Source organism: Thalia democratica, chromosome 6 (genome assembly GCF_965202585.1).
Source record: "Thalia democratica chromosome 6, ktThaDemo2.hap1.1, whole genome shotgun sequence".
In the NCBI taxonomy this organism is placed as follows: domain Eukaryota; kingdom Metazoa; phylum Chordata; class Thaliacea; order Salpida; family Salpidae; genus Thalia; species Thalia democratica.
This window is the reverse complement of record NC_139170.1, coordinates 33489725-33504424: the sequence shown is the minus strand read 5'-3', so window position 1 is coordinate 33504424 and position 14700 is coordinate 33489725. Positions and strand designations below refer to the sequence as shown.

At 25.6% G+C, this 14700-nt stretch overlaps 1 pseudogene; it reads right to left on the bottom strand.

The window, feature by feature from the left end:
* Positions 1-2958: 2958 nt before the first annotated feature.
* LOC145839000 (insulin-degrading enzyme-like) lies at positions 2959-12837 on the bottom strand (annotated as a pseudogene).
* Between the last annotated feature and the right edge of the window lie 1863 nt (positions 12838-14700).

The following is a 14700-nucleotide window of genomic DNA, read 5'->3' as shown; positions in this document are numbered from 1 at the left end:
TAGTTCGGCATTTGTATTACAAATGGTCTCAATTAATGCTCTCATGTCTCAGAGAAAATATTAATAAACACACAAGTATGGTGTCAAATGAAAACATTAAATTATTAAGGATTACTTGAAGTGTTTTCGAAATCTACCCAATATTCTAGTACTTTTATATGTATTACATATTAATTTCAGCTTATTCGTTAACAAAGCAGTTGACGCCTTACATGAATTACAAAAAATAACTAATATATTATTTTTAGGTTTGCCAGTTGTTTTTAGAAACTTTCTCGAGGTTTAAAGTTATTTTGAATGTGTTTTTAATAATAAAAATTTGATGACTAAAAGATTTTTTCTAATTCTAAACGATAGATTTTTTGTGTCAAATTGCAATTTAATCACATAAGATGTAAAAAATTTTAAAATCCAGATTTTTGATAATATTGGTCTAAAATTTCATGTTTATTAGTGATTTTTATTCAAACTTCGTGCTTTTTTTTAACTTCTCAAATTCCATGTTTTTTAGTCTTTATTGTCAAATTCCAGAATTCCAAATATTTTAGCAACCCTGTATAAATGCTAATAAAACTTTTTATATACTAAAGTATGAGTTAAAAAATAACTTTTTATCTAAAAGCAGTATCATACTTTACGCTTAGTGTTGTACATTGAAAAACACTAAGAACAAAATATATATATTAGCATGGAAGGTTATAATGAATGTCTACATCCCTCTTGAAAAAATATTTGTTAACTATTACCAATGTTTCACTGTCACCTTTGATCGAATAAACTAGTCTTAATTATTGCCATTAACTTTAAATTTTAGTGCTTGTAACGCATGTAAACATTTCAAAGTCTCAAGATGAGTTAGTTTTTAAACATTCGGACTTAGAATTTAATCTATTTTGGATGGTGGTTTTTTACAATAATAAGAAACAATAAATAAGTGAAGTTAAGTGTTGATCTTGTTAGGGAAAATTTTTCTAGTTCGCAGCTAAACATAACTTCAGAAGTTTAAGTGTTATAAGGAGCAAACGCTTTGATAAAGTATGACTTTGAAAGAAGCGAATTTGCGATTGAACTCATTAAAACAATAAGTGTGCCTTTGTTGTCATTTTCAAATATGAAAATAAAATCGTTGCACGGCAGATTTTTTTCAAAATGAAAAGAATGTTGAAAGTCTGAAGTTTAATTCTAAGTGAATTTTCAAAATATAACTCGTTACAAAAACTCCTCTGATTGTCAATTACGGTTTTGTGCTCAGTAGATTTTAGCTTGTTAGGTTATGGCTAGAAAAAAGAGAATTCAAATGTACACACTAATCAGTGAGGATTTTTCGAAGTAGCTGAAGTAGCAATGATGATGGAGAAAAATATATGTCGTGAACGTCATCGTAGACTAATACATTTTCTGTTTATATAAAAGTTTAATAAGTTTCTGCTTAATACTTTCCAATTAATGAAAGAGATCAGAAAAGTTGCCTAAAAGGCATGAAATTACTGCTAATTTTCAATAATGAGTAAAGGTTTAATTTTTAGGGTAGTCAAAAAAAGACTCGTAACAAAACTATGCCTTGTTTTCGATCCAAAGTTTACAAAATGAAAATCTGTAGCAATAATGCGGGAAGACAAATTCAACTCTAACTGCTCGGTTTTCACACGAAAAATTGTATTTTTGCGACAACAACCAATCAGGAGACACGGTGGAAGTTTGTTCCACCAATAAGCGGTCACCAATTCTCCACACAAGCCGGAAGGAGGAAGCAGCTACGCCTCGGTGGGAAGCAAGCAGTAAGTGATAAGCAACAATGTAAACTGCGTTCAATCACTTCACCAACAAGTTTATCATAAAACTGCCGCAAACTGTTAATGACCACTTTTTGAGTTAACATAGGAAGTAAAGTTTACATTTCAAACTGCAAAACTAAAAAAGCTGCCGTCCTTGGTATGGATAGAAAAAAATGGCTGCAGGTGGAACCATTAGGCGCTAAAAGTTATTTCAATTTTTTTTACTTCAAACTAGCATTGTAGAAATATATAAAATAATAATTAGTTAGATGTTTTTAAAACTTAGTATAAAGATGATAAAAAATAGTTTTCAACCAAAATTGAAATTTTTAAACAATTATAATTTTGTTTTATGTAACTTAAATTTAGTCTATTTTATTTTTCAAATATAGACTTCACTTCAAGATTTTCTTTCAATTTTTTATTGGTCATGATAACTTTTTAAACTATTGTCGATACTATTTCATATTATTTAAACATTTTATTATTTTCTTAATTTCAATAAAGTAGCAAAAATTGTTGGGCCGGTCGTTTTCACTCTGCAACTCCTTAACTTCAATTAAAACGTCAGTAATATAAATGACTTATTGTTGTGTAAGTAAGAACAATAAATAAAGTGCGATCATTGCAAATACTAAAAATGAATTACTCAAATTTAAAATTTTTGAAGTTTGAATATACAAATTAGCTAGGATAAATTAACTTAGGCAGAAATTGCTGCAGTTTCTTATAGAGTTGTTAAAGTTGCAACTAGTTGTATACGTGTTCGTACCTTTATAAACGCACTAATTTTGATTTGGGCCGTACAGGTTTCAACTAGCCTGAAGTCCACTGACAAAAAATGAACTTTTCTTTTAACATGTGTTAGAATTAAGAAAAAAGATTATGATGCTAGATGAGTTAGGTTTGGCAAAATAATTTAATTAATGTTTTTTTACCAAAATCTTAAGAAAGTCAATATTTAATACTAATATTTACATTTAAAAAATAAAAACTAAACGTGTTTTACTTTATTTTCTTTAATCATATATTTAAAACTATTTCTTAGATTTTTCTATTGTTAGGGTACAACTATCAAAACTATTTTTACCTTTGTAGACAATCACTTATAAAAAACAAGCACGCAACAAATAAAATTTATTTTTGTTATCAATTCTACAAGTGTAACACACAAGAAATTTCTTTATAGCTTGTTGACGTCAATTGCAGCGGGAATTCTCGGGTAAACAAAACGACCTTTCTTGTATTCCTCTATACTTTCAATCAGTTCAGGCTGAAAAATATTGAAATTCACTTAAAAAAAAGTAAATTAACAATTTTTTAAAAGTACCACTATACTTATTAACTAAATTTTAAGATACATTTGTTAATTAAATAAAAAAAGTACATGTCACAATCCTAAAGTTGTGATTTATGTATGTAAACAATTTATTACAAGATTTACTCAAATAATTTTGTTGATACAGCATATCCTTGATAATAATGTTTAAAAGTACTATATTAAAATGTTAAACTATTAAAAAAATACTTAAGTGTTATCATTTAACAAAAAAAAAATTGAATAGCTATACTATATTAAAAAAAAAACAATCACTATTAATTGTTATAATAGTATTACATGTGTTGTAATTGAGGGTAAACATTTTATTTAAAAAAATAATAGTTAATATTAATTAGTATTATAGTATTACCTGTGTTGTAATTGAAGGAGTAACATTGAAGGAACTGTCGATGTTTGAAATATCGCCGGGAGCGAGTCCACCTAATTTGGCAAAATAGTTTAATAATTACATAAAACTAATAAAAATAGTTGAAGCCAGAACAAATTAAAAATTTTTGATATTTTCATTCTTGGTAAACGTTTATAAATAAATGATAGAGTACTTTTTATAAAACTGCTTACTAAACTTAATAAAGGTAATCTATAACTTTTTTTTGAAATCAAAAAAAAAATAAAAAAGTATTATATTTGAAATATATACAGGGTATCGAATTAAAAGTGAAGGAACCAGAGATAAAGTTATGAACTTACAAATTGAACAAGTCCAATACTTAAAACAAACATAACAAAGTTTACTTGTTTTGAGGTTATAACGGACAGTGTGACTTAAGTTTGCAAAATTCATGGTTCAGACATAAATATAAAAATACTTAATAGGACATACACAACTTAGATGGATGAAACATAGATAGCATTGCATTTAAAGTTTACATACACTTTGATTGCTACATAAACATAATATGTGCATAAAAAAAGCCACCTAAAAATGTATAAAACTCTAACCACTTGATTACATTAGTCTACAACAAGCATCACTCCAATTTATTTGTTTAATGTTGTGTTATCTACCAATAATAAGATTGAAAGTTAAAAAAATTCTTGTAATAAGTAAGGTGGGTAAAATTTTTTCACCTTAATTAGGTTTATTTAATAAACAATTTTAGTACAAACATGATCAATATTAACAGAAAGTCTTTATTTATACAAAATAATTAAGTAGTGTATGTAGCTTTTAAAGGTACAAGGAAGTAGCAGATATATCAAAAAACCTTTTTTTGTCGAATATGAACATAAATATACATACGTAACAAGTACTTACATAAAAATACAATTGTTAAAAGAATACTCAAGACTTTTAATAAATTTTCAACAAACATATTTTGTTTATTAATGAATATTTTTATTTTGGGGGATTTTTGTAAATAGTCATTTGTAAACTTTTATATCTTTTAATGTTTTTTTGTGTAAGTAATAAAAAAACAAAATTTCTCAGGTACGCTCAGCTGGTTGAGTACGCACTATTGTACTGTATTGAAACCTACCTAGTCAAAAAATTGCTGTTTTTATATATATATTTTTGTGTGTCTATGTAATTAAAAAATAAATAAAAATTTTTAGAACACGAACTATTTACTATTTCTAAAAACTAGTCTTTTTGACACACAAATAAGAAAACTCACAATCGTCAAAATTCTTTCCTAGCACATACACAGCCAACTTGGCGCGATTTGGAGCATCGACTTTCACGTATTTTTTGTAAAAGTTTATGACGTCATCTACTGTTACCTTTTCCAAGTAAGCTGCTTCTCTTTCCCCTGTGCGAGTTTAAAAAAATTATATCAAAATAAAACGCTTTAGTTTCGGTTGTTAATTAAAAAGTTTTTTTTTTTCAAAGTTTAGCAGATTTAAACAAAACCTTAACACTATTAAAATTTTTCGAACTGTAAAACATTAACTTTAATAAACAAAACAAAATCGTTTGTAACTGAAAAAATAACTAACATCTGCCAAAGTCATAACGTTTTTCATCTATTTCATACCAATAAGTATTATGTTCTTCGTACAAATGTCTTGGTTTTTCAATCATATTTGTTTTCAAGGACTCGACAACTTCGATAAAATCGTTTGAACTCAAATCTTTTATAAGTTTCTAAAAAGTAGCAAATATATTGTATGAGCATTATCTTAATTATAAGAAAATACTATACCAAGGTGTATAAAATATAAGTAGTGTTAAATTAAGTTTTACATAAATTACTTACTATTATATATTTTAACTTTTTGAAAACAAATAAAAAGATCTCAACTTCTAGAGGAGACTTTTTTTCAAGACTTTATTATGCAGACTTAGTTATATAACCACTGACAAGGACTTTGAACGAAACCTAGTTTGCATCATAAAGTCTTAAAAGAGTAAAAAATTAAAAAAACTTACTCCAATAGTATGGATAAAAGCTTCAACTCTTCCGTCAAGAAAATCAGGTGACTTGGTTGATTGAACCACAAACTTAATATTCATGCAACTTTCACCTTTTAAACAATAAACACTGACCTCATATCCAAGTTGTTCCCTTTATGAGAATTTAAATACAAAAACAAGTAAAACAAGGTCAAATAAAACTATTAAATAACTTAATACCAAAATATTTATCTCAAAAGTTTAGTAAAAGTTTGTTTTAACTGTGCACATTTACCTTACAATTTCAAGATTTTATGATAAACTTATTTGAAAAACCAAAAAAACTTCGTGTTAAATAAACACTGTATAAAGAAAAAAAGTTATTTAAATAATTAAAAGTAATGGAGTTTAATTATACGCAACTGGGTGCACGACTAATTAAATTTGGAAAATTCAGAAAACAACAAACTTTGTACGAAGCGTTTGGAAGTAAGAATTTCGAATGAGCTGAACAAAAAGTTTTGACATCACGTTGACCTCATCGGACTGAACGTCAATGTTCAAAGTAACTTCGCAAGCTGAAATATCTCTCACTTCATGCTTTATCTTGTACACGTAACTTTTACCTTAGGGTTTTTTTTTCATATTTGTTAAAATTAGAGAAAATAATTGCTTTAGAAAAAGTTAAGTAATGGTCACATGATAACTTTAAGTTATACAATTTTAATAAAAAATTTTTGAACATGTAAATTTTTATTAAAAACAGTTTACTTACTTTATAGTCTAAAAACAATAATTTTAAAAACATAATTTTATTAGTTTTTTATTAATCATTAAAAATAATCACGATAACAGATTTGTGCATAATACCTTTATTAGTTTGCTACAATATAATTACAACGAACTGTCAAAAATAATTTTCTTATATTGCAGTTTTTAAAACATTCTTATCAAAATGTGTTGAAATTTAAATCTTGGATGTTTTCAACAACAACTGTTCATTTAAAAGCAATAAAATAAAAAAGCTATTTTTACTTTAGAGATTAAAACTTAAAAATTAATATAACTTTATGTTTAAGTACTGTTTTAAAAGTTTTAAGTTAAACTAAAAAAAAATGTAGCTAATTTTCAAACCTACTCCGATGGAAATTTCTTGCCTTTCATTAAAAGTCCCAAGCGCTTTACTACTGCAACTTTCTTTAAACAGGTTTTCTACCGATTCACTAATAGATAATGCATCTGCAGCAGTACAGAGTTATTTTTCGAATAGCAATTTTTTAAATAAAATTATGTTCTATTAAAATTAATTTAAAATAAAAAAATTTGATTTGTTATTTAATTTACAACCTTTAGCAGTCAGATTACCCATCAATAATGATTTAATGGAAATTTTTGAAAAATATTCACTATCAATAAACACTTGCAGATTTTCAGCATTAACATTCTCCAAGGAATTTATGAGTTCTTGATTCCACCAGTAATTATTAATAAGTAATCCAAAGCTACAAGTCTCAGCTAAGTAGGACGGCTGTTCAGCTTTAAAGTTTTCCAAACTTCTTTTTCTCTGTTAATCAAAATTAATATACCATGCGAAGATTTCTTTTAAATATAACTAAAACTAAAAAATAAAAATAAAAAACATTGTTAAATCTAACTCACTTTTTCTTTAAATATTAGGAAACGCTTCTCGTGAACCTCAAAGTTAACAATTTTGTAGAGAATCTTTTCCAAAAATGATTTTTGTTTCTCACTATACCCGGAAACACTGAGCTGAAAGTTATCAATTGTTTTAAAAGTTTGGTTTGATAATAAAAAAAATAGTAATGTTTTTTAATATTTAATCTGAATATAAACAGAAAGTTATTTTTAATCTAAACAGTTTATAATTATTTATAAAGTTCATGGAATGAAAGCGGAACAGTACACAAACTAAGCTAAATGTTACCACGGAAACTAACAGTGAGTCCTTGAGGATAAGAACACAAACTATAATACAATCCAGCAGTATAAGCATCCCATGCATATTCAATCAGAGAGTCTTTTAACAACTCTGAAAATTCAAAAAAAAAAACAATTTTTTAAACTTAAAGTTCACTGTAAAATAAATATCTGAAAGTACACAGATTCCAAACTTTTATAGAATAAGATTATAGCTATATTTAAGTTCTTCTTAAGAAATTGATTTAATTATAAATCAGTATAATTTAAAATTCGTAGAGATGTTTTAAATTTGAATATGAATCAAGTTTTAAAAATATCAATATTTCGTTAATTTAATTTAACTAGTTAATACTATCATAATCAAACCAACTCTTAGACATTTATGTTGAAATAATGTTTTACAATTTATAAATAAAGACACTTTTAATACGTTTAACATAGGAACAAATTGTAATAAATTTCAGGTAAAATTTGTAAATTTTGCTGCTAAGTAATTTTATCATTAGATAGTTTAAAACATAGTTTTACATTAATGTTGTTGTATTCATTGTTTAATGAATTAAATAACTAACCAACAAAAATTATATTCATATTTTTGTATTCTGGGGTTTTGTAGCATAGAGGGGACATGATACAAAATTCTAAATTAGACTTAGGTAGATTGAATGTTGAATCTTGCTTAAACCAAGTTCTTGACATACTAGTGTTCTGTAATAAAATCTTATTTTTTCTTTTTTATGTTAGATAAGTAATAAAAAAACTCTTGCTAGCTTAAACATAGTTTATATTGTTTATAACACGGTTAAATTAGCTAATAATACACTAAAAGATCATTCATAGTAGTTTTTGAGTCACTTTACCACATTTCATATTTACTTTAGTAGCCATAGTTACTCAGATATCAGAAGTTAGTCAAAAAAACAAAAACAACTGTAAGTAAAGAAGTGTGTCAGTAACAAGTTATTTCAAAGAAGTATCCTAAAGTTTTTTTTCTTAAAAGTTAAATGGAGTGTGACATGCATAGTTTTACTACCCGAGTAAAAATATAATGCTTAAGCTCGTTGTAATAACTAAAAACTTTAAAACTTTTTGGAAGACAATTAAAAAATAATTAATTATAAATAACAATTATATAATTAAACATATCTAGCTTGTTTCATCCATAAAATCTAACTGCGACTAACACTGATCAAGCGTGGGTGCTTATTGAAGTCGTCTGAAGGTGACTTTATTTGGAAGTCTGTAGCGATGAGTTCGTTTTTCAATGGAAGGTGATGATCTTGGTGTCTCGGTGCACAACTCAGCTTTACAATGAAACCTTCAGACATCTTAGTGACATTGTACTTGGTCTTGTACCATTTTTCAACTGTGTTGCAGTTTTCTTCGAACTTTTTCGCATTTACTATCAGTCTGGATATTTTAGGTTTAAATTATTTATAAGCTACATAGTTTTAGTATTATATGTTAACTTATGAAAACTAACTTTGTTATATCAGACACTTAAATAACAAAATATTAATAATTAGCAGTATTTATAAATATTTACTTATATATGAAAATTAATTATACTAATTATCTAATAATTTATAAAATAAAAAAATTTAAATGCTTAACTATCTGGTTATCTTCAAAAAAAGTACTTGAAACTTAAATTTGTAAGTGTTAATTTTGGTATATTGTTTGTTTATAAGGCATTGTGCAACACAATCCTAAATAGAACTAAGTTATATGATATACATCAAAAAGTAAGTTAGTTTTACATACCTAGATTGTATAAAAATGCATTAACGTAGTTAAGAATTTTAGATTTTTGTTAAACTTTACTTAAAAATACAATAATTACTATAACATGTTTAAAATTGAGAAAAAAAAAAAGGTCATAATGTTATAAGTTAAGTATGAAAAAACAACTATTAAAAAAAATAAGTTATCCAAAAAACTGTTTGATAGAAAAGTAATTGATTTAAAACTTTATGCTTAATTCATATTTTCACAACTTTAATAAAAAATTCAAAATAATCAATGTTATAATTATTTGATTGATTTTTAACTATATTCAGTTAATTAAACAAAGAAGTACTCCAAAACATAACTAACAAATGAGGCTAAAAAATATTTGTAAAACTAAACATACACAACTTGAATTTTACACAGAAACAGAAAGTTTATACAAACCTTAGGTTTTCAGGTACAAGATGAGATAACAAGCTTTTTATATGTTGCGCATCGAATTTGCTCACGAGCAGTGGTGCACTTAGTATTTCATTTATCGGATAAAATCTCAGGTTAACAGCTATTTTCTTTACTAAATCTTGTGGTCGTTCTTTTTCTGTGTACATTAACATAATACTAATTTTTTCTCAAACATAAAAAAAAAATTATAATGACATTATGTTCTACAAAATCACTGAAATTTTGATAAACTTTAACATTAACAAAAAAAAAATAAGTAAATATTCAAAAGATATGTATAAACTTCATTAGTTGTTCAATTAATCCATTATGCCTATATAAAATGAAATAATTTATCACAATTACATTAAAGTAATGGTCTTTAGTTAAAATTTCTTTCTAAAACTTGTTGTCAGTCTAGTTTTATACATTTATTTTTTAACTTAGATTCTTATGATACAACCAATAATTACTTATCTGTACCTTGAAATCTAAAATACAACTCTCCGATATTTTTAATTTCAGCAAAAATTTTCTCATCAGGGTTTGAAGACTGGAGCAATTTTATGTATTGAAAAATAATGTACACAATATCTTCAATTTTATCTAGATGTTTTTTAATTAAGTTTGTTGTAACTGATGACGTTTATATCATTGTTAATAAAGTAATAATAGCTTGTAAAGTTATTTAAAAATTATAATAAATATCTTTTTATGAATTGCTTTTTTTATAATTAGTAGTTGTAATTATCTATTTTACGTTAAATTTATAAATAAGTAGTTTTTACTTTTTCTACCACTACATAATACATCTTATCTACGGTGTTATTTGTTTTTAACAAAAAAACAAACTTGCATTAGAAAAGTAAAACATAACTTACCTGTTCCGTCTTCTGTTAGATCACAATATATTTCAAAAAATCCAAAACCATTGTTTTTATTGATTTCGTAGGCATCTAGGCTATTAACATATCCCAGCTTTTTCAAAGATGACAATAAAGACCCTTATCCTTGATTTCCAATCAAATAAGAAACATACAAACCAGGCTGTTATGAAAAAAAATAAACAAAATTTACAATTAGACAAAAGTTACTTGATCGAAAAAAAATTAACTTACTTTTGTTGCATAATGTTTTTTGAAATCTGGTATTGGAAACCTGAGTTTCAAATATCTATAATCTTTCACGGGAACAACGTCAAGGCGAAGTTTGAGATGCTCGTCAGAATAAGGTCCTTCACTGTAGTGAGGCACCTCTACTTCTTTGTTCACAATTCCGCTGAATTGTTCAACTACAATGCGTTTTAATTCTTCCACCGATTGACTGCCGAGCACAGAGAGCGTTATGATGTTTGAAGAATAGTATTTCGCGTGAAATTTCAACAGCTCATCACGGACGTTGATTCCTTTTTTAAGCGGATTCTCCATGAGAGTATTGCGATCTCCTTCATAAAAAAGTTTTGTTTTAAATAGCCCTCTTAATTTTTCTGTTAATACTTTTATACTGTTTTTAACATAGGAAGTTTAGTTTTGACGTACTTACCGACGTTAAATTTAGAAAAATCATGGTTCTGATTGCACGTTGCTCTTTCGACCATTAAATTTTTCCAGCTGTCAGACATCGTGTACTGTTCATTTTCCGAGTTAACCGCATTCACTTCTCTGGACGTCATGTCTTCGTTGAAAGTTGGACATATGAAAAATTGCGCAAATCTGTTTTTTAGTTGTGAAAACGTTCAATTTACAAGGTTTAAATTTCTTTATATTTAAATACTTACTGATCCAAAATTTCTTCAAGCTTTTCATGGTTTACAACAAAATAATAGTTTGTATGCTCTTCCGATGTGAAAGCATTGTTGCGTCCCCCATTTTGTATAATAAACTGTTGAAGAAAAAAAGATTATGCTTTTTTCTAACTTTTTTTAATTTTAATATCTCATACATTAAGTTATTTACTTAGTCAATTTATTTCTGTGTTTTAGTTAAACTTTTTCTTATAAACTTAATTTGGTTGTTTACAAAATATTTTTAAATTTTGTAGTCAGATAAAAAAAAATATTTTTTGTTAGTAAACCTTGTTTAATTTTTGATTAACCAAGATCATTATCTTTTGTTAAATACGGTAGATCACTGCAAAACTACTAAAAATTTCTTACTAAGGCTAAAATAAGTTACAAGTATAATTAATTTTTCAAAATTTTTTAAACTTTAAATTCTTTAAATTAAAATAGTATTTTTTATTACTATCGTAATCTTATTGGTTAGATATATAACCGTTATTTTTATTCTTTATTTTAAATAACCAGTTAACATCCATTTGATTCGTATACTTTTTAGCTCTTATTAACTTTTTTATTAAGATTTTACTTTTATTTTTTAAACGTTTTCATAGTAAGTGTTTTATTTTGATGAAAAAAAACTTAATCATAGAATTTATTTTGTTTTAATCCAGTTATTGTTATTTTTTTGTTTTTTTAATTTATTAACAAAAAAGATATCAAGTCATGTTTTTAATATTTGAAGAGTTGACAAATTAGTTTCATACTTTATCAAATAATCCTTCTTCTGGATATTTTTCAGTTCCCAAAAACAGCATATGTTCACAGAAATGCGCCAGTCCCGGTAATTCAACTGGGTCCTTAAATGATCCTGTTCGTTTGTTTATTTGTAAAAGCAAAACTTTAATTTATCTATTTTGTATAGGATTTTTACCAAGTTTTATTTTTTAAGTAACAATATGTGTGACAATGTCAAATTTACTGAATCAAAAAAAAGTTTAATTATTAAAAACTTTAAGGTTTAACTATTTAAAGTGTTTGTAAATTAGTCAAGGTCTGATTAAAATATTTATTTACTGAATTTAAATCACATTAACTTATTATCTGTATTTTTTTTTACACTAAGTAAATGATAAAAGCAACAGACCTACGTGTACATCCATGGAAGCAGCTGCTTTTTCTGTGGTCGGGTCGCTTATCACCACAACTTTAAGTTTGTTGCTGAGCTGAAAGCCAAGGTAAACGCGATCGTCTGACGGGGACTTGATGATATCATCATGGACTGACAAGATGCTGTAAAGTTTACGTACATGTTGGTTTTATGCTTTTAAAAAAAATAAAATTGCTACAATAAATTGGTTCTAATAAATACATTGTTGCTAGTAATTGTTTTTAATACTACCAACCTTGAGTTTTTTTCGTTTGGTCCACTAGTAATTTTGAGTTTCATTTCAATTTCTTCAGCTAAAACTGAATCTGGATTTTGAGCCATTGTCATTTAGGTAACTTACAACAATTAAAATGCAAGCCTTTAATAAGCAAAGTAGAAATTAAAGATGAATTTTAATCTTTAAAATTAGTTAAACTATGTAAAAATATTTTGAAAAATATTAAACACCGTTGTAAAAAAACCTGAGAGATTTTATATTGTTTAGTCTACTATGTTAACAAACTAGCATTACTTTTGTGAGGATATTACAACCTTTTAAAATATAAAAAGCTTAAAAGTTAATTTGATTTCTTATTAAAATGCAATTAATTACGTAGAAAAAAATTTTAAGAGAACTTAAATTTTTCTTATTTAGTAGTCATTAAAGTATAAAGAAAAACTGTTTTTTATTATGTTTCATAGTCTAAAAGTTCTAAAATAAGTCTTTAAAAACCAGGGAAAATTACTTTTTTTAAAGTTATAAAAAATAATTGACCTTAAGTTTGCCTTAAATTTTTAGATATTTAAGTTTTTCTATATTAAACTGAAATTTTCCTGAGTAAGCCTGGTTAGTATAACTGTCTAGCACCTTAATTTAAACTAATAAAAAAACTAGTTTAATTTTGCAGTCAAAATGAATTATTACAACCTACTTTTTTACATACTGATTCAAAATTCATAAACTTTTAGGATCAAAAAAAGTTTCAATATAACAGAGTTGGAAAAAATTGTTTAAACTTTGTTAAGTTTTCTGAATCTGGTTCAGGTTTTTAACAACCAAGTTTTTTGGTTAATTTGTAGTATAAAAGTAAGTTAAAGTAAGAAAAACTGTCTTAATTAGTATAACAACATTGATAAGATACAGTTAAGCTACTTTAAATGTGTTTTCAAGTTAAAAAAAAAACTTGAACGATACCAAAACATTTATACATTTACGTTATATATTTTGTATCTAATTGAAATTTATTTGCTTTACAGAGAAAAATATTTAGAGTTATAGGGTTTGCTTGGTTTTTAAGCGACTTTGGTTCAAACTTCCAGGTTTTTATTTTGGCTGCCCTAATTTGTCAATTTCCAGGCTTTTTGCAAACCTGAAATAATAACTAAATTTTTAATTATCAATTTAACTTCACTGATTTTGAATACAGACCTATTTTTATTTCTTAGGTTAACAAAAAATTTACGAAACTTGATTAAAAATATTACAACAAGAAAATAAACCAATTAATTTGTTTAGAAAATATTGGTTACATCAATTTACTAAATTTATAATAATAAACTTATTTTAATTTTTATAGCTATCAAAGTTAAAGGTTAAGGAATACTCCGTGAGTTTTAAAACTATTTAGAATTTGTCTAATATTTGTGTTAAAAAACTAACATACTTTTATTTCGAAACTTTCAATTAGTCATTTGCAACAAACTTAATACATTACCAATTTCCATTAATAAAAAACAAAGCTGTATAAAGTACATAGCTATATTCAATGTTAAAGTTTAAAATATTTTGTCTCTTAACAGCTTTTTTTATACCGATTAGAATTGGAAATATCTTAAGTTAGTTGAAAGTTGTGTCTTGTTTATCTCCTTGTATAATTAATAGTCAGTAATAAATTCATAAAATTTTACAAATTTTATGTTAATGCAAAAAATTAACAAAAAAAAAGGCAAAAGTATAAGTTTTTCAAACATTTAAAACTAGTCTGAATTGGGATGTAGCATTCGTGTTAAAATTTGAATAATTTATTTAAAACTTATGTTTACTATAAGATTCCGATTTGTTAAATCATAGTCAGGTAAAATTTTATGAATATATTTGTTAATATTATGACATATCTATACTTACTATAAACTTAAAATAACATCTGAACTCTAATCAGTTACTTTTGCACGAGAGTAAAAAATATTAAGAAAGTTAAAATTAAA